The sequence below is a fragment of the Schistocerca americana genome, chromosome X, assembly GCF_021461395.2.
Source record: "Schistocerca americana isolate TAMUIC-IGC-003095 chromosome X, iqSchAmer2.1, whole genome shotgun sequence".
NCBI lineage: Eukaryota > Metazoa > Arthropoda > Insecta > Orthoptera > Acrididae > Schistocerca > Schistocerca americana.
In genome coordinates this window covers 824058827-824079124 of record NC_060130.1, presented here as the reverse complement: position 1 = coordinate 824079124, position 20298 = coordinate 824058827, and the positions used below count along the sequence as shown (strand labels likewise).

General features: G+C 45.6%; 1 protein-coding gene across 4 annotated transcripts in view; it reads right to left on the bottom strand.

The window, feature by feature from the left end:
* Positions 1 to 20298, bottom strand: part of LOC124556350 (sulfate transporter-like) — a 493546-nt gene that overhangs the window by 168342 nt on the left and 304906 nt on the right. The window contains exon 1 of one of the 4 annotated variants that reach the window (XM_047130319.1): positions 521 to 650. The exons of the other annotated variants lie outside the window; for them this stretch is intronic. The gene's annotated coding sequence lies outside the window, so the exon portion shown is untranslated. Of the gene's footprint in view, positions 1 to 520; positions 651 to 20298 lie in introns of those variants that run through there. 4 annotated transcript variants of the gene reach the window in all.

The following is a 20298-nucleotide window of genomic DNA, read 5'->3' as shown; positions in this document are numbered from 1 at the left end:
TGGAACTTCCGACACTATCTATTAGGTCATATATATATGAAGTAGACTTACGTTAACGTTCGTGAACAAATCTCAGCGGAAAAACAAAAAGAGAGAGGTGTTAACGTCGCTGCCCCCCAACCAACAATGCTAAATGACTATTTTACGAGAGAAACGGATTTGTGAGACGACTTCCGTGTCTCGTTCGAAGCCTTTTCATCACAAAAGAATTAGACGTATCAACAAATCGGTAGTCGATAAGACCAACCATTACCCAGAGGAGTAGTAACAGCAAGTCAGAGATCACTCATAGGGAATAGCGTGCCGCTCGATGATTCCACAATGAAGGGAGTAACGGAAGGACGGAGGGGAGTGGACCGGCTGGAGGAGTGGGAGCTGGAGGGAGAGATAGCTTCGCTGTTAACACTGGATAGCCCCTTAGCGCCACAGACCTGTAGGTGCACCTAAAGAAGGCTGAAGAAGAAGCGGGGCGTAAAGCCGTGCAGAAACTGGCGCTCCGCCACAATGAACAGCTGCTTACCTTGCGGCAGGACAGAGCTACACGATGTGACGTGTTGCGCGCACGACCTCTGCAGACACACTCGCCGCTGTCCAGCTGAGCGCCGTGTTCTCGGACGGAGGTTGCACAACCCACCACAAATCCGCGCGTGCCCCTCGGAGATACGCTAGCAAACTGTCAGTCGCGCCACGACCGCCTCAGCTGCGCGCCGTTTTATATCGTCTGGCGCGCTGGCGCTGTTTAACAGACGCGACAGCAGTATCTGCGGCTTTCGTGTGGAACGCGAGAAATGAGATCCGTGCTACCTGTGCAACATACCTCACATTTGCGAAGCTTGAATCTCTCCAGTCCAGAAATGACACACCAGTTACGGGAATACATCAGCATATATTCGCTCTCTAAATACAGCCACTGTCACTCGTTTCGCGTGATTCGACGAAAACTGACTGTATGTGGAAAATGCGACAAGCTGAACTCTGTGAGTGTATATAGTAAAAAAGAAAGTCCGTATAAAACATTTCAGAACTGAAAGGTTTTATTAGGCTTATCCGTTGTTAATATTGTGATTATCAATGGATTACGTGTGTTGTTAAGTGCCAGTCCACAAACCGAAAGGTCAGGGGTAGCTGTGTCGGTACTACGTTATTGTTCTGTGATGTGAAAAATGCCAAGTTACACACAACCGATCAAGCTCAATCTTCGATGTCTCGGGACCAATTAGGTTGCGAGCCTGATATGTATAAATATTCCAGCGATTCCGTCCGGTCCGAAACTGATTTTGCCTCGTGACCCATGTTAACCTGCAGGTTTCTATCTGACTGACTACGAACGTCATTTCGAATGGTGGGGAAAGGCAGTAGCATACCACCTTCAATTGGATCATGTCAAGTAAAGCACTGTAGTGTTCAAACCAATCTTCGGATTAACGATAGCTTTAATTAGCTACAAATAGGTGCTACCAGTCACTCAATCACATTTTAATCTATGGTTCAAATGGCTCTGAGCACTATAGGACTTAACATCTGAGATCATCAGTCCCCTAGAGCTCAGAACTACTTAAACCCTTCTATCCTAAGGACATCACACACATCCATGCCCGAGGCAGGATTCGAACCTGCGACCGTAGCGGTCGCGCGGTTCCAGACTGAAGCGCATAGAACCGCTCGGCATAACCGGCCGGCTTTAATTTATGATCATAAATATTTTTGAGCCTTATATGTGGCACCATTGGTGGCAAAACCCCGTCGACAGCTACCGTTACCGCTTCCTTTCAGTCACAAAGTTAGGGACTATTCAATGTCACCGAATTTTGGCTTTTTCCGTTCTACAAAACACTGTATCGTGAGAAACAGACTAGGTTCTCGCCAGTCAAACTTTTCCTTGTATGTAACCATATATAGACTTCGCGAAAGCTTCTTCACAGATAGCAAAAAATATTGCAAAACGTGCAATTCGAATCTAAGCGCTCTGTCAACTTGACCGCGACCTGAATGATAGGCTCTTACCGCTTGGCCACTACACGAATTAACAGCTTTCCATCTTAAGTACATCTGCAACCGAACGATCTCACTAAATCTTCCATTTCGCGGAAACAAATAGGTTGCAGGCCTGATATGTATAAATAAAGTTTCTTTATTTTCGAGTATTCCAACGATCCAATCTGGTCCGAAACGAATTCTGCCTCATGGCCTCTGACCCAATTTTTATTTTCAAAAACGAAAGTGTAGTGACCTGAACCTTTTCACAGGAGTTACTTCCGTGTGGCCTCCGACTACTATACCGAACTCGTCGAAATATGTAGGTCGCAGAGTCTGGCCTTTCCTTGTGAGACCTCGAAGATAGATTTACAGTAACTGCGTGAGGTGGCATTGTGAATCACCATCTCGTTGAGTCTTGTCTTATAAACAACATCCTTCGTCGAGAAAATTTATTTATGAGTGATGTGATGCCAGAATTACTGCAAGCTTTCTCTTTGACAACTAGAGATCGACTGTTTGCAATCGTGATTGCACAATCACGCGAAATGACACCATGGTTATCATGCTGGACTCGCACTCAGCAAGAGCAGGATTCAAACCCCGGTCCAGGCATTAAATTTATGTTTTCATGGTTACCTAAGCTACTTCAGCTGAATTCCAGAATACTTTCTCAAAAGAGGTCATCCTCCTTCGACCACACGCCTCGAAACACCTCTACATTTAACCCCCACGTACCTTTCTTTTCTTTCTATGATTGATGATTTTGGTGTTCATTCCAGGAATCACCTACATAATGCCCGCCACAGAGACAGGAGTGGCACTTTTCGGCTAATACCACGAATACAATAATCTCTAGATCCAAAGCCAATGGATTTATGGAAGACTTTTCACAATACAATATACATTGTAATTAACACCTTTAGCTGCTGAATTAAGTAACTTCATTCACTTCTGGTTTAGTATACTTGACATCTTTTGGTATCCGATTGTACTGCCACTGGGCTATGGCTAAACATAAATAGTGCTTTTGTTCTGAATCCAGTGAACCCACTCAATACGCAGATCGCCCGCCCCCCCCCCCTCCCATTTCGACTCAGATATGTTTGATAAACTGCGAGCAACAGAAACGGATTGAAAGGCATTGGCCCTGACAAGTGAATTATGGGTCTGGCTCTCGTGGAGACTAGCAGTGCTAAAGGAAATAGAGGTTTTCATCTCTATATATAGAATTGAAAGGTAGATTAGTTAGATTATCGTTTATAATAAAACATTCGACAGGGGCAACAGCATATAATTAGCAAATGTAATGGTAAACGTAGATGAGTGCAGGTCTGAACAAAAAAATCTGTGTAATTAATGCAACTGACAAAAACTCAGTGCCAAAGTCCGCAGCGAAGGGAAGAAAACAATCTAGTAAATAACTCTCCGTGTAATTTAAATGAATCAAGTACATGGTTCCGCACCGGTCTTGATGATTGCATTGATTTGGTGGGGTGGAGGAAGATATATGCAGGAAAACCAAGCAGCTGAGTCATAAGTAAGCCATCAACTACCAAAGCTTAAGTTACAAGAAGAACCCCTGTTTACTTTAAAATGAAAACACGCCTGCTTCCCCATCATCATTTGTCTCGCCTCATGGCGATGCCTGAACTTATCAACACTGTGTTGTGAGAATATGGGCTGCTACCTGAGCGACTGCAGAAGAGATCTGCACTGCAAATGCTGCCAAAGGACCCCTGGAAAAGTCTGGTGTCCCGGATGTCGGTCCCCGCCCAGACGTATCACTCTGTTCGCATCAGTCTCCGTCCAGAAAAAGGTAATACTAAAACAACGCTCCTTTGAGTGTCTGTAGAGAAACTGCTAAAAGTTGATTGTTTTCCCATCAGACAGAAAATCAGAAATATTCCAGTGAGAGGCTAGTTGCAAACATTTTTCTCTCTCTTCCGAAAAGTTACTTACTTGAGCCAATCTCTTAATTTTAAAGAAATTTGCAATAATTTTGCAGAAGACCCCCGCCCACCCCACCCTGGAAATGGGTGGTGGCTCAGACCAATGCAAGAGAACTTGCACTTTCTCCCCTTGGAAAGGAGACGCTCGTTCTCCCACTCAGGCTAATATTTTAGACACCCTCCAGTCAAGATTGTGCTCTATTTCCCGCGTCAAAACTCGGGCCAATAACTTCTGAGTCTTGGCGACTGCGTGGAACGGCTATGAAGTTCCTAAGCGGGCCTAATTTGTGCACGATTGCGCTCCCACGTCGTCCGCAAAATCGGATCTGCAGCCCAAACGCCTGCCAAGATTGTCCGGATACGTCATCTTCGCTCACCAAAGCGGTGCGAGGTAGTGGTCAGCGACCGTCGGAAATGCCTTACAGTGTGTATGGGGAGCCACCCTTGAGCTGGAGGGATGCACATCACAAGGTTCCAGGTAAGCGCTCCCCAGCGCCTTCCCGCACAACAGGAAAGGCTCCGTACCGATGGCTTGCCACGACTCGGCAAATACATCAACCAGATGCCACATGCAAACCCAGCACATCATTTAATTGAAAATATTGTATTATGGGGAAGCTGTTACCTCTGCAATCTTCATGTACGTATGTTTCATCTGAATATCAAAACCCGCATTAGACAAAACAGGTAAAACAAACAAAAACTCTCTCTCACTCGAGTGAGTAACTAGTATATGTGTATTTATAATGAAACAGACGGTCTGGCTCCAGCCTGACGCGTTTCCTTATTTACAAACGTTCATTCGTGTGCGTGGCTGAACATACATTTTAGTCCCTGAAGATGGACATGTAGACAAAACGAATGTTAATGAAGTTATTTAATTCAGTAGCTGAAAGTGTTAGTCATAATTTCGTTCCTCCAATAGATTCAGTTTTGTGAAGACGACATGGTTTACGGGCAGAGGTACACACCAGAAGAGTTCAAAATGTTCAAATATGTGTGAAATCCTATTGGACTTAACTGCTGAGGTCATCAGTCCCTAAGCTTACACACTACTGAACCTAAATAATCCTAAGGACAAACACAGACACCCATGCCCGAGGGAGGACTCGAACCTCCGCCGGGACCAGCCGCACAATCCATGACTGCAGCGCCCAAGACCGCTCGGCTAATCCCGCGCGGCCCAGAAGAGTTCAAATGGCACTAAGCACTATGGGACTTAACATCTGAGGTCATCAGTTGGTTCAAATGGCTCTGAGCGCTATGGGACTTAACATCTATGGTCATCAGTCCCCAAGAACTTAGAACTACTTAAACCTAACTAACCTAAGGACATCACACAACACCCAGTCATCACGAGACAGAGAAAATCCCTGACCCCGCCGGGAATCGAACCCGGGAACCCGGACGCGGGAAGCGAGAACGCTACCTCACGACCACGAGCTGCGGACTGAGGTCATCAGTCCCCTAGACATAGAACTACTGAAACTAACTAACCTAAGGACATCACACACATCCATGCCCGAGGCAGGATTCGAACCTGCGACCGTAGAAGCAGCGCGGTTCCGGACTGAAGCGCCTAGAACCGCTCGGCCACAGTGGCCGGCCCAGAAGAGTTGATTGTTCACGTTTTTAAAACTGCACTTGTTACACGACAATCATCTGGTCGTTCTGAACAACTTAATTATCCATAAGTAGATATTACTTACGCGTTTACGCTAACGGAATGCAATTTCAGCAATAGTTCTAAAACTACAAACACATCGGCAGACAGCTTGATCATCATCTCAGACTGTCCACAATCCATAGAACCGCAACAACACATCTGCGAGATTTGCGTTACGCGAACGTTTCCTTGCAATATGTCGTAAATAAACTTTTTCGATGCCTTTTATAGTTTTCCTACCATAGTTTATGCTAGCTTATTGTTATGGCCTTCCAGCTAAGTATAATGTTATTACAACGCTTCCAACAAGTGTAACGATGTAATCCGAAAGAACTGCGGCTGTCTGGTACAAATTTTCATTTGTCACTAATTATTCACCACTCTGTAGGTGTGGTATTTCTAAACGTATTTGACTGATATGATTACATGTCATTGCATTTCATTGATTCCTCGCCATTGATACCAATTATTTGAGTGAATTTAATTCAATAGAAAACTGTGACTATTGTCGATTTATACAAGTAACAAGTGGTCAAGTCGCTAGCAGTATATCAGGCTTCAGCACTCTCACAGTTGTTCCAAACGTGTCCTTCAACGCTTGCCTTGCGATGACTGGCGCTCGCTCGCTCTCTCTCTCTCTCTCTCTCTCTCTCTCTCTCTCTGAGTCAGACTTATTTTTTATGTTTTTTTATTTATTAGCATTTGAATATTCCTCGTACAGCCATCTATGCAAGTAAACCACACTGACATACAACTGCAAGTGGATATACTGTCAGTCAGTCAGTACGTACCTTAATCACAAATTAATCCATACTATTACGGATTTTATAAAATGTGGAGGTCCTTCGTATCCAATCCATCTCCCATTGACTGTTCAAACATTAGACAATCTCGAGCTGAATATATAGATCAGAACACAAGTCTATCCGACTTTTGCGAAGAGAAAATTATAGTATGTCTTCATCTGAAGCAGCATCATGCGTATAAAGCATAAATACAACACAACCATCAGAAGACCACTTTGCAGCAGAAGCAGAACATAACACGTGGGACTTATGATTTTCTTAAATCGATAGGAATAAAACCTTGCAATGGTGTCACTCGATACAACAGCTCCAGTTCAATATTGCAGCTGGTCGGTGTGGCCGAGCGGATCTAGGCGCTACAGTCCGGAACCGCACGACCGCTACGGTCGCAGGTTCGAATCCTGCCTCGGGCATGGATGTGTGTGCTGTCCTTAGGTTGGTTAGGTTTAAGTAGTTCTAAGTTCTAGGGGACTGATGACCTCAGATGTTAAGTCCCATAGTGCTCGGAGCCATTTGAACCATTTCAATATTGCAAGCATGTAATTAGTCACGAATATTTTCCCCCACAAACCTTTTGCTTCAGCAGCGTTTAATAATAAGGATGAGATAGAAATCCTTATTCAACATCAAGGTGGTTTAACTGTTCCAAGCAAGGGCTTCCTGTATTTGGAAAGAATGTTTACACCTCCAACGACTCCAGCAGCAGCAGTCGTGACATCTCATCTTACACGTAATGCATTCGCCTTTCTGTTTCAAAAATAAGATAAAAACATTTTGGCGTCGAAATCGACCGCACCAGAAACGTTAGAATCATATCGACTCTCAAAACATACGTATCTTCATCAATATAGGATCTGACTCCTTTACAAAACGCTGGGTGGTTCATAAACGGATTGATAGACGGCTTCTTTAGTGCGTGTATCCCGCTCAAAGTGTTAATGTGCTTCTGCTGCTGGCGAAGGGGAGTTTGCTGGTGCGACAAAGGTTGGATGCGTGGGTGGACATTCCGCTGCTGTTACATTATGACCGGTGGGCACCAGCGGGGAAGCTGCTGGCAGCTGGCATAAGGAACGATATTTCCTGGCAGCAACAGTAGCACGACTTCGTCTAGCTTCCAGCGCGACAGTTTCTTGATGGGTTAGGCCCTACTCTGGTCTTTTTCTGTTTATTTCCCGATGTCTTGTGAATTATGGACTTATTTTGTCTGTAGCCCTGTGATGAGCGTCACAGTCAATGCACGTATGAGGCGCATCTTTATCACGATCACATTCAGACCCTTATGAAGTCCCTCACAATGAAAACATCTAGTCCGCAGCTCGTGGTCGTGCGGTAGAGTTCTCGCTTCCCACGCCCGGGTTCCCGGGTTCGATTCCCGGCGGGGTCAGGGATTTTCTCTGCCTCGTGATGACTGGGTGTTGTGTGATGTCCTTAGGTTAGTTAGGTTTAAATAGTTCTAGGTTCTAGGGGACTGATGACCATAGACGTTAAGCCCCATAGTGCTCAGAGCCATTTGAACCATTTTTGAAAACATCTAGGCTTGCTACGACACTGATTACTTCCGTGTCTAAATAAACAGTTCAGGCATTGAAAGACGGATGGAATGAAGGGCTTCGCATGGCATGTGACTCCATAGATAGAAGCGTAATCTGGTCTTTTTTGCGACTTCACTGTTATTCTACATACTGGGATAGGCTTTCTGGAAAGATTCCCTATTACGTCTATAGTTTTGATGTAGCTTTTCACTTTTATTACAGGGATTCCGCACCGAGTAAGGTCCAAAATTTCTTCTTCACACAACAGGGACGTCCACAGCTTGGATGACACGTTATATTCCGTTTTTCATAGAGAGGATACAATCCTCCATATTATTATTGCGAAGTATTGGCCTCCAAACTAAACAGTTCGCAGCTTCACCAGAGCAAGTTTCTACGTTTGTACAGTTGCGGTCTTGCGAAATTTTTATTTTATATTTCCTGATGCCTTTGCACTCGCGACTTGTTGCTTACCCACGGACATTGGGTGTAAGCGCCCCCCAATGTTATCCTGGAAGTCAATAAAGACTTGAAAGAGCCAACATCAGATTCTGCGTTCACATTTATTTGCTGCAAAATTTGGCTCTGCCATCGACCGGGTCTGTATGAACTGCTGCAGCTTGCACGTGATGACTAGCAGTATCAACAGAATGCCATTCCTCTGTTTTTCTGCACCTACACCTGCTCCTTTGCTGCTCGTTGTCGCTGTCGTTCATTGATCGCTTCTTTGAGTTCTTCTCAGCAATTCTCATCTCGATGTCATCATCTTGTGCTGGTATATTGTTGACTCCGTTCACAATATTTAAACCGTCCACTATCATCGCACTTAATTCTGTCGTTGGTAACTGACTTATCATTGTCCAGTTCAACGTTCATTATACCTCCATTACCATTGTCCTTGGTGACGGTGAGTCGTTAATTTTGGAAAGAAGAAGCGAGATTTTACGTCTAAACCACACATAAAGTAAACAGGAAAGCACTGCTCTTCCACGTCTGTACTCTACGAAAGCGCACAGCGAACTATGGGGGGTTGGGTTGTTTGGGGGAAGAGACCAAACAGCGAGGTCATCGGTCTCATCGGATAAGGAAAGGATGGGGAAGGAAGTCGGCCGTGCCCTTTCAAAGGAACCATCCCAGCATTTGCCTGGACCGATTTAGGGAAATCACGGAAAACCTACATCAGGATGGCCGGACGCGGGATTGAACCGTCGTCCTCCCGAATGCGAGTCCAGTGTGCTACCACTGCGCCACCTCGCTCGGTAGCGAACTATGAGTCAGGCTTATACCAGGCAGGAAATTTAAATCAGCAGCGTCGTAATCATCACTTTCAAACTAAGCAATCTCCACATTCGGTTTTTGGGTGGGTGGGTGGACGGATGGATGGATGGATCGATGGAGTGATGGGGTCAAAGAGACCAAACTACGAGCTCGTCAATCCTTCAATCCTTTGTGTGTCAAGCCAGGAATAGTCCCCAGAGAGGAAGGACGCAAAGGATAAATCCCGATGAACCTGACTGTATTTGATAATCAAGAAAACCAAGAGAATGATGTAGAAGTGGGACAGGGGTAAAAGGGTGAAGGTGGGAGAGTTGCAACGCAGTGAGAGGATCCCAGGACACGTTATGCAACAGAAGATGCACCACCTGCATCCAGCTGGTGTTCTACACCACCCATTATCACAATGAAACTATCAGTATGGAGAAGTTGATAAAATTTCAGTAAAGAGAACAAAGACGACGAGACAGTAAACTAACAACTGATTTGAATGAATAAGAAGACAGTTGCAAAACAGACGTAATCAAATCGACAAATCACACCAGTCTTGGGTACTATTCGTATTAACAGCTTTTTCATTATTAGACAACGACATTTTGATTCTGGAAAGCACGCCGTGTAAAGTTGGAGCAAGATTAGGGAGAAGAAAATGCTGGGACCTAAGGATTGACGAAATGTGTACTGTCTTGTTTGTCTCTTTTCTTTACTTTTCCTATATTTAATTTTATGTCACACAAAAGAGAAAGTTATTAGCAAATAGGCAAAGAGTGCAAATTTTCCGAAGAGTTCTTAGTCTCCAGGTCACAAACAATCCCACCTAGTACTCATTGTGAGTTTTTTTTAGAGGGGAATAGGATGTAAAACCTGGAACAGGACGGGTATCACAGGACATTTTAATATCCACTACTCCTGAATACAGGTTTGATGGCTTCCATTACAAGGTATACACGTTTGAATTCCACAGAACGAAATACAATGACGTGCGATAGAAGAATGTTGTGTGAAGTTGCGTAGTACTGCACTTTGATGCACTTAACACCAAATAACATATCGTAAATTTCCTCGAACATATATTTTTTATATGTCAAAATCTTCAGAAAGATGTACGCTACAAAATGAACATATTTTTGAAAAATCGATTTTTTAAAGTTTTGACGTCCTATCTCAAACGATGGATGGGTAGGGGGGGAGGGGGGGGGCACTATCATGTTATTGCCCCGGTTGGGAAATATCATACACCCGGGGCTGGGATGGGAACATACGATTTCACATCGCACTGATACACAATCAGCTCTACGTTTTTAGGCAATGTCCAAGATATAGACACCAGCATGGACCCCATTGTCCCTTTGTTCGCCACTGGACACAATGAATAAAATGCACACCCCGTTGCTCCAAATTAGAATGCAGATCGTCATCTGTGTATAAAAGGAGATCACAGTAGAAGAAGACAACCTGTACCATACTGAGACTTTTATGAGGAATTATCGTTACAGGAATGTCACCGTGATTCTCACAGTCGAGCAACGCACGTAGCTGAGCAGGGAAGGCCGTTTTAATGAGAACAGAGCCACTTCCCCAAATCTGTCTTAGAGGTTTTCATCTAAAAAATGTGGCTTTGTAGACAGAAAGAAATCCCCGTTGGTACTAGAACAAACTGAGTATTGCAGGACGTAGTTCTCGCCTTGACTCTTGGTGCTATGTTCCTACCACAACGTAGCCACGAGAGGGGTCATATCACTCCGCGTTGTAGTAGCCCTTTCCTTCAGAAGAGACTGCTGGACCCGTGCAGCCACTAGTGGAAGAAAATTTAATTTGCCTCATGTGTGAAGCTTCCACAATGGTGCCACCCACTCCGAACGAATGCGCCACACGCCACAGCAACAGCAACGGTTACCTGGCCAGCAAACCGTTGCCCAGAGGCCCCAAGCTCCAGCCACGTCGGACACACTCTTCTTGGCATGGGTGGGGAGATTTCAGCTCACGCACAAACTTGCGTGGTCACGGGGTGCAGGTACTTGACTACCCCCTACACCCCTCTCCACCCCCACAACCAAATGGCTACTCTTTTGAGTTTTGGGGGCAGTACTTTTGCAAAGAGAAAAAGGCACAGAAGGTGGAATATACGTCACATTTGGCGACCTTCCCTGCACGATCTGCACTTCTGTAAAATTTTGAACAGAAACAACAGGTCAAACCAGACAATGGGGACCAAACAGTTAACAATGAAACATTGTAGAAAACCAGAAGGGAAGGAAACGAGAGTCTAGTATCAAAAACACAATAGGCACCAAGAAGACCATCCAGTGGAAAGGCAGAACGGATAAAAGAATACTGGAAGGGTAGAATCACAGCGCTGCAATGGCTGCGGCCCCGTGATGGCCAAGCACGTACTCACAAAAGAGATAATATTATACAGGGTGTTACAAAAAGGTGCGGGCAAACTTTCAGGAAGCATTCCTCACACACAAATAAAGAAAAGATATTATGTGGACATGTGTCCGGAAACGCTTAATTTCCATGTTAGAGCTCATTTTAGTTTCGTCAGTATGTACTGTACTTCCTCGATTCACCGCCAGTTGGCCCAACTGAAGGAAGGTAATGTTGACTTCGGTGCTTGTGTTGACATGCGACTCATTGCACAACAGTACTAGCATCAAGCACATCAGTACGTAGCATCAACAGGTTAGTGTTCATCATTAACGTGGTTTTGCAGTCAGTGCAATGTTTACAAATGCGGAGTTGGCAGATGCCCATTTGATGTATGGATTAGCAAGGGGCAATAGCCGTGGCGCGGTACGTTTCTATCGAGACAGATTTCCAGAACGAAGGTGTCCCGACAGGAAGACGTTCGAAGCCTATGACTCGCGACTGGGGAAGACCTAGAACGACGAGGACACCTGCAATGGACGAGACAATTCTTCGTGCAGTTGACGATAACCCTAATGTCAGCGTCAGAGAAGTTGCTGCTGTACAAGGTAACGTTGACCACGTCACTGTATGGAGAGTGCTACGGGAGAACCAGTTGTTTCCGTACCATGTACAGCGTGTGCAGGCACTATCAGCAGCTGATTGGCCTCACGGGTACACTTCTGCGAATGGTTCATCCAACAATGTGTCAATCCTCATTTCAGTGCAAATGTTCTCTTTACGGATGAGGCTTCATTCCAACGTGATCAAATTGTAAATTTTCACAATCAACATGTGTGGGCTGACGAGAATCCGCACGCAATTGTGCAATCACGTCAACACAGATTTTCTGTGAACGTTTGGGCAGGCATTGTTGGTGATGTCTTGATTGCGCCCCATGTTCTTCCACCTACGCTCAATGGAGCACGTTATCATGATTTCATACGGGATACTCTACCTGTGCTGCTAGAACATGTGCCTTTACAAGTACGACACAACATGTGGTTCATGCACGATGGAGCTCCTGCACATGTAAGTCGAAGTGTTCGTACGCTTCTCAACAACAGATTCGGTGACCGATGGATTGGTAGAGGCGGACCAATTCCATGGCCTCCACGCTCTCCTGACCTCAACCCTCTTGACTTTCATTTATGGGGGCATTTGAAAGCTCTTGTCTACGCAACCCCGGTACCAAATGTAGAGACTCTTCGTGCTCGTATTGTGGACGGCTGTGATACAATACGCCATTCTCCAGGGCTGCATCAGCGCATCAGAGATTCGATGCGACGGAGGGTGGATGCATGTATCCTCGCTAACGGAGGACATTTTGAACATTTCCTGTAACAAAGTGTTTGGCGTCACGCTGGTACGTTCTGTTGCTGTGTGTTTCCATTCCATCATTAATGTGATTTGAAGAAAAGTATTAAATGATCTCTAACATGGAAAGTAAGCGTTTCCGGACACATATCCACGTAACATATTTTTTTTTCTTTGTGAGTGAGGAATGTTTCCTGAAAGTTTGGCCGTGCCTTTTTGTAACACCCTGTATATGAGACACCTGGAGGGAGAGGGGGGGGGGGGGGGGCTGTGTGCTGGGTTCAGAGTTAAAGATCGTCCACCTTCTTCTGTCATCGCCCCTCCATTCCCCCATCATTTTCCAAACCGAGCTTGTGTTCCATCTCTAATGACCTCGTCATCGACGGGTCGTTATACGTTAATCATCCATCCTTGTCCATTCTGCCTATGAATCCGATACTTGTCTCTTTCTGTGCAACTCCGACAACGCTACGATAAAACTGACTTAGGAGTTACACCGATAGCTGATAACAGAACCGAATACGACAAAATTTTACATGATAACAACTGATACAGGATAGATATGCTGCATTGACAGGTGGCGCCAGATACTCTTAATTGATCGTTTCCTTTGCATCAATAAGAACAACATATCGCTTTAATCAGCGATTCATGTTATTTCGTGTTATTTATAAATTTTATCACTAGTCTCTGGTCGTTTGTACAGGCTTTCCATATCTGTTAAACTCAAATCAAAGTATTCAAAGTCGGTGTCGAAAATTATTTTAACTCCAATGTCGAGCAATGCTCAACAGTTTATGTGGCAATGATAAAGTAATTACCGATGCATTCCGACTCTGTGGAACTTCGTTAAATGCAGATATTTTAAACTTCTAGGCAGTAGTGAGAAGATATCCCGCGACCAACTTACTATCATCGGTTTGGAGCAACTTTTTTAATGCCAATCATAAACAGCATCGGTAGTTCCATTACCTCCCACAGTTTAGTCTCTTAAAGGTTACGCGAGGAAATTACTGAGTGTATCTTATCATTTATGAAGCCTCAGGCGTGTCCAGTGATCAGTTTCACGCCCAGTGCATCTTACTGTTTCGTCCAGTTCCACTGCTATGCATCTTGGTAGAGAACTGGCGGACTTCTACTTCCGCAGGGGGAAAAGAAGACATAGCCATTCACGATAATTTGGACAATACCCAATTACAACTTTTTGCTTTAAAAAAAAGAAGGAAAAAACGTTAGAGAGTTTTATGCCGCGTCAACGAAACAGTCACTAGAGATACAGTAGAAGCTCGGATTGGAAGGAAATCACTGACTCCTTTCCAAAAGAAATTACGTGACAGTCGCCTGAATTGATTACTGAAAACCTTAATATGGATGGCTACGTAGGGATTTGAACCCGGTATCCTCCTGAATAAGAGCCCAACTGCGATTCTGTGCTTGAAGACTTGTCAACTGCGGACAATATGTGCCAGTCCCTACGTCCAGGGGCCGGCCTCTGTGACCGAGCGGTTCTAGGCGCTTCAGTCCGGAACCGCGCTGCTGCTGCGGTCGCAGGTACGAATACTGCCTCGGGCATAGATTTGTGTGATGTCCTTAGGTTACCTAGGTTTAAGTAGTTCTAAGACTAGGGGACTGATGACCTCAGATGTTAAGTCCCATAGTGTTTAGAACCATTTCTGAACCTACGTTCAGAGGAAACTAGTTGGTTGGTTGTTGTTGTGGGGAAGGAGACCAGACAGCGAGGTCATTGGTCTCATCGGATTAGGGAACGATGGGGAAGGAAGTCGGCCGTGCCCTTTGAAATGAACCATCCCGGCATTGACCTGGAGCGATTTAGGGAAATCACGGAAAACCTAAATCAGGATGGCCGGACGCGGGATTGAACCGTCGTCCTCCCGAATGCGAGTCCAGTGTCTAACCACTGCGCCACCTCGCTCGGTAGGAAACTAGTGATGATGCAAACTGGTTTAAGAATTACATCGAAGGAACAAATTTTGTCACAGCTTTGTTTCCGTCTCTATATTTTCAATGTGCGCACACCTAATGCGCAGGTTGTTGAACATGTAACTGCATCTGCGATCACAAAACAATTTGTTGTAAGAGGAACACAAAAAATTAATTCGCGTCTCTTGGTAACGTAGTGTCCTTTTAACGGTTTTCTTAACACCTTTCTCCTCATCACATCTCCCCTCACGCAGTTACCGTCAATTACGAGACAGTGGTTTGAGGACGCAGAGCTGGCGCTAGATAATGTTCCAGATGTGTTCCATCGGGTTCAGATCAGACGGATTTGGTGACCGAGACGTCAGCCTGAGTTAACTATCATGCTCCTCAAACCACTGCGGTACGATTCTGGACTTGTGATACAGACAGTTATCCTGCTGGAAGATGCCTGACCTGTCTCCTATAGGGCAAGATATCCATGACATATTTCTGTTTGCACACAGGGTGTCACATTTATCCTCCTCACTAAAAAACAAATGTATCGAAAAATGCTGTTTAGCTACCAGTGTAGCATTAACCAGCATGCCTGATTTTTTTAAACTGTTTTTTATGTAGATGTGAAAAGCAGTACGTCTTTTTTCAGTAGCACCCTATAATTTTTATTCGGCAGTCCACTTCCTCTTTTCAAGATTGGTTCAAAAACCTATCACAGTGTACCATTCACATATATAAATGACATTATCAAAAACTTACTACAAAACTGACTCTCCTGTACCAGAACACAGTGCTGGTAGGCAGAGTAACTAACTCATCCACTTGCTGGAGTTGACAGTAAACAAATGGAAAAACAAGGAAAATACGCATCGTCTTCATTTAAAGCTTGGTGGAAGTATGAAGAACGCCAACGAAGAGAGGGTAGAAATTCTACTCATCTATGGGGAATGACGGTTGTGCCTTTTCCTTGGGTTTCCATTTGACTGATATGTTGTTTTTTATGTTGCTTCTGGGCTAGAGATATTTAGAGTGGTCAAGATAAACTGGATACCTTGTAGCTATAGCCCCCCCCCTCCCTCTCCAAGATGCGAGTGAGTTTCAACGTGCTGTTATAATCGGCGGCACGAGCGATGGGACACAGCGTCCCCGAGGTAGTGACGAAGTGGGGATTTTTCCCGTACGACCATTTCGCGAGTGTACCGTGAATATCAGGAATCAGGTAAAACATCAAATCTCCGATATCGCTGATCCTGCAAGAACGGGACCAATGACGACTGAAGAGAATCGTTCAACGTGACAGAAGTGCAACCCTTCCGCAAATTGCTCCAGATTTCAATGCTGGGCCATCAACAAGCGTCAGCGTGTGAACCATTCAACAAAACTTCATCGATATGGGCTTTCAGACCCGAAGATCCATTTGTGCACCCTTGATGACTGCATGACACAAAGCTTTACGCCTCACCTGTTCCCGTCAACACAAACATTGGACTGTTGATGACTGGAAACATGTTGCCAGTTCGGACGAGTCTCGTTTCAACTTGTATCGAGCGGATGGACGCGTACGGTTATGAAGACATCCACGTGAATCCACGGACCCTGAATGTCAGCAGGGAACTATTGAATCTGGTGGAAGCCCTGTAATGCTGTGGGGCGTGTGCAGTTGGAGTGATATGGGATCCCTGATACGTCTAAATATGACTCTGATAGGTGACACGTATATAAGCATCCTATCTGATCACCTGCATCCATTCATGTCCATTGTGCAGTGTGCACTCCGATGGACGTGGGCAATTCCAGCAGGACAATGCGACACCCCTCACGTCCAGAATTGTTACAGAGTGGCTTCTGAGCTTAAACACTTCCACTGGCCACCAAACTCCCCAGACATGAACATTACTGATCATCTCTGGGATGCCTTGCAACGTGCTGTTCAGAAGAGATCTCTACCCCATCGTATTCTACAGATTTATGCCGGCCGCGGTGGTCTAGCGGTTCTAGGCGCTCAGTCCGGAACCGCGGGACTGCTACGGTCGCAGGTTCGAATCCTGTCTCGGGCACGGATGTGTGTGATGTCCTTAGGTTAGTTAGGTTTAAGTAGTTCTAAGTTCTAGGGGACTGATGACCACAGATGTTAAGTCACATAGTGCTCAGAGCCATTTTTCTACAGATTTATGGACAGCCCTGCAGGATTCATGGTGTCAGTTCCTTCCACCACTATTTCAGACATTAGTCGAGTGCATGCCACATCGTGATAGAGCACTTCTCCGTGCTCGTGGGGGCCCTACATGATATTAGGCAAGCTTTCCAGTTTACTATGAATCATGTTGTCCAGTAAGGAAGAAAGATTGGCGTTTCGCCGGATCGGTGGCGTTTACGACGACTGCACACGATGCTGAAATCACGCTACTTCGAAGTCAGCCGACTGGCCGCTAGATAACGCTTCGCTGGCTCCACAACTCCATCACTCGCAAATCGACGGGCGGCGCCACGTACGCTGAAGTTGCCAGTAATGGCCACGCCCTCAACGTAGCACATTTCATTCATCTGCACCCTCTAAAAAGTTTGCGCACACGGGGAAATGGAAGGAACAAGATATGACGAACATTGTAAGACTGCCGACGAAGCTTCATCGAGATAGTGAATCCGTACCTACGCCAAAATTATCATTTTACACGAAGCTACGAATTAGTGAACCGAAAACGTCGTTCAGTTAGACGAACAACTGCTATTTCATCAAAGAAAGCTAAGTACTTCCTGTTATTGTTTTTGCCAGCTTTGCTACTTTAAGAATGTCATAGTTACGACCGCCACTGGGGGGAGGTCTGGGTGCCGGTTAGGTCTCCCGGAACACTTCCGAGGCTGTTGGCAATGGTCTCGGCAAGCTTTCTGTCCCCAAGGCCGGTGCACAACCCGGCTAACGCTTACGTCTTGAGGCGAGGAATTCCTCCCGGACCAGGGAGATCATACACAGATACCTGTATGGCTAATCTCGCCTGGCATCCATATTTCTGATATTAATGGGGGCAGGAACTAGTGCTCTGCCACTTAACATCCAAGCACACTGGGGAACCTCAGAGAGATTTGAGCATCAGGGAGGACTGGACGGTCCCGACTAGAGCGTCCTACTGGTATGGATCCCAACTTGCGCATCCTCTGCTGATATCCCAGCAGGAAGGGCTGAGACCTTCCAACACACTCTGGCTTGTGCGCCATTTAAGACGTCCAATGTGGCACTCCTCACAGACAGCACTGGGGGGCTGGAGGGATGGGTGGAGCGAGGAGGGGGGAGGGGAGGGGGAAGCTCAGGTACTAACTCCGAACAAGTTACAGATACATCTCATTGCCTGCTCTGTATGAATGTAGTAGGCATTAAGGCCCAGAGCCCGTCCTCCCCCCCCCCCCCCCCCCCGTCCACTCACCCCCAATACAAGGTTGCATGCATCACACTCTTGGATGCAATGCAACATTCTCGCTGTTCCCTCTAGCGGTATGACACTGTCACTACAAGGCCACCATTATCGAGGGTGGGGAGGAGAGGGGCACTGGCAGTCAGTGACCATAGGGTGACTGGCCGCCCAAATAAACCAAGGGGGATGGCAGCAGTGTCTCCTCAACGACCGTTTAGCGAACGTTGCGGCGTATGGGCCTCTGCAGCAGGCGCCTCGTTCATGTACTCGTGCTGACTGCTGTTCATCTGCGATGAAGGTTATAATTTCCACGCCAGCACCGAAATTGGATGTCCACTGACTGACGAGAGGTGGCCTTTTCAGATGATTCACGTTTTATGCTCCATTGAGCAGATGGCCAATGACACTTCGGCGTGAAACATCTGAAAACAAAAGGGTCAGCTGATGGAGGTAGCTTTATTGTCTGGGGAATGAAACTACCGTTGAAGCTGAGTAGTGGATGAAGCCCAAATGGGCTTTTAAGAAACAAAACAAAATATTTCAATTGCCAAATTTAAATAAATTTCCAAAACTGACAGCGACGACGAAAGTGAGAAGGGATATCTAAACCAAGTATAACGATTCTAGCTCTTGCATGTCACCCACGCACTGCAGCCCAAATGGTGGCGAGGTCTGTCCCACGGAGCGTCCTGCCAACATGGCATGCGCCTTGCAGTGAGCTGATCTCTGCACCCACCTCCAGCTATCTTTGATCAGTCTCTGGACACTACACGATTACATGAGGTTGATGGCGCTACGGTCGCAGGTTCGAATCCTGCCTCGGGCATGGATGTTTGTGACGTCCTTAGGTTAGGTAAGTTTAAGTAGTTCTAAGTTCTAGGGGACTGATGACCTCAGATGTTAAGTCCCATAGTGCTCAGAGCCATTTGAACCATTTTTTGAAGTTGATGGGGATGAGTCCAAGACTGACTCGAAGCTTTGTAGGTGAGTACGAAGGTTCACTTCAGGGTGACGCCAACGTGATTAAAGGCGACGTGAGGCTGCCGACTGTTAGTAAAGAAATGAAAGTGAAAGATTCTTGGATCTACCACTGTTGCACTTCCCATCTGTAATGGAGTCACCGTCCGTCATTACCATAGCGGCAGCCTGCGATGTCATTCATGATAATGTGCACGGTGAAAATTGCAGAGACTAGCTTCAAATAAACACTTATGTACTTGCGAATGTAATTATGTAAAACATGGACGATAAACAAAAAAAAAACACTTATGCTAAGAACACCACACACACACACACACACACACACACACACACACACACACACACACACACACACATATATATGCCTGAGGGAGGATTCAAACCTTCGGCGGGAGGAGACGCGCAATCCGTGACATGGCGCCTCAAACCGCGCGGCGACGATAAACAGTGAAGATGTGAGGAGAATGGGAACTTCTGAAATGTGGTGCACCAGGAGACTGCTGAAGATTAGATAGGTAGGTCGTATAACTAATGGAAGAGATACTGAATGCAGTCACGGCTAAAAGAAATTGGTGGCAGAACTTGACCAAAAGAACGAATTGGTTGATGCACATTTTTGTGGTTCAATGACAGAACACTGACAGGATAAGCAATTTTGTTTGAAAAATAGTATTGTGGGATATGCCGCACAAAGAACAGATCGCACACAGTGTATTTTACGTGTTTGAAACGGACGCAGTTGACAGTACGTTTACTCTTTGCAATTGGACACTATTCTTAAATTTGTTGAGCTGACTTTGGACAGTTTGCAATAGCGACTTACGTAAAAACAAAAACTTCCGTTGTAGCATCCCCAAGAATGTTTTCATTATCTAAAATTATGAACATGCAGGGTCGCTACAGTAGGTTTACAAACACTTGCGAAGGAGGCGGCGCTAGGAGACCACCTCCGACGAGTTATCGATTACACGCCTCTAATGCTTTGAAGATATATGTCAGCGAGAAATTTGCCTGAATTGCCTGGTATTACAGTACATCTAAAGA